Below are 404 nucleotides of genomic sequence, written 5' to 3' on the forward strand. Positions count from 1 at the left end.
GCGAAAACCGGGAAACTAGACAGGTGTGAGGCTACAAAAATAAATAGCATGTTCAAAAATGCATTAAACATAAAAGAGAACGTATTGCGTATTCCTCTGTCATTCGCACTGTGTGATGTCTTCATTCAAACGAACTTAATTCATGCCTTTATGTCAGTTACATAAGATGGCTTAAAAACACGAGGCGGCACTTAATACAAAACAGGCAAGCATTAGCAAAAAAACGCTTACTATCTCTAGGCTATTATAGATGAAACAAAGCATGCCGAAAAAAAAAAAAATGTGTCTTTGCGTCTGTGTGGAATTCATGTTTATTTACCCACACCGTGAAAAAAATGTAATGTTCACTAAAATATTGTTTTTGTGAAATGTCTATACTCATAGATGGCTTCACAGGTGGCCAG

General features: G+C 36.1%; 1 protein-coding gene across 1 annotated transcript in view; it reads right to left on the reverse strand.

Moving 5' to 3' along the window:
* Window positions 1–404, reverse strand: part of LOC119582299 (secretin receptor-like) — a 19276-nt gene that overhangs the window by 1474 nt on the left and 17398 nt on the right. The window lies entirely within an intron of this gene.

The sequence above is a fragment of the Penaeus monodon genome, chromosome 15 (assembly GCF_015228065.2).
Source record: "Penaeus monodon isolate SGIC_2016 chromosome 15, NSTDA_Pmon_1, whole genome shotgun sequence".
NCBI classification, from domain to species: Eukaryota; Metazoa; Arthropoda; class Malacostraca; order Decapoda; family Penaeidae; genus Penaeus; species Penaeus monodon.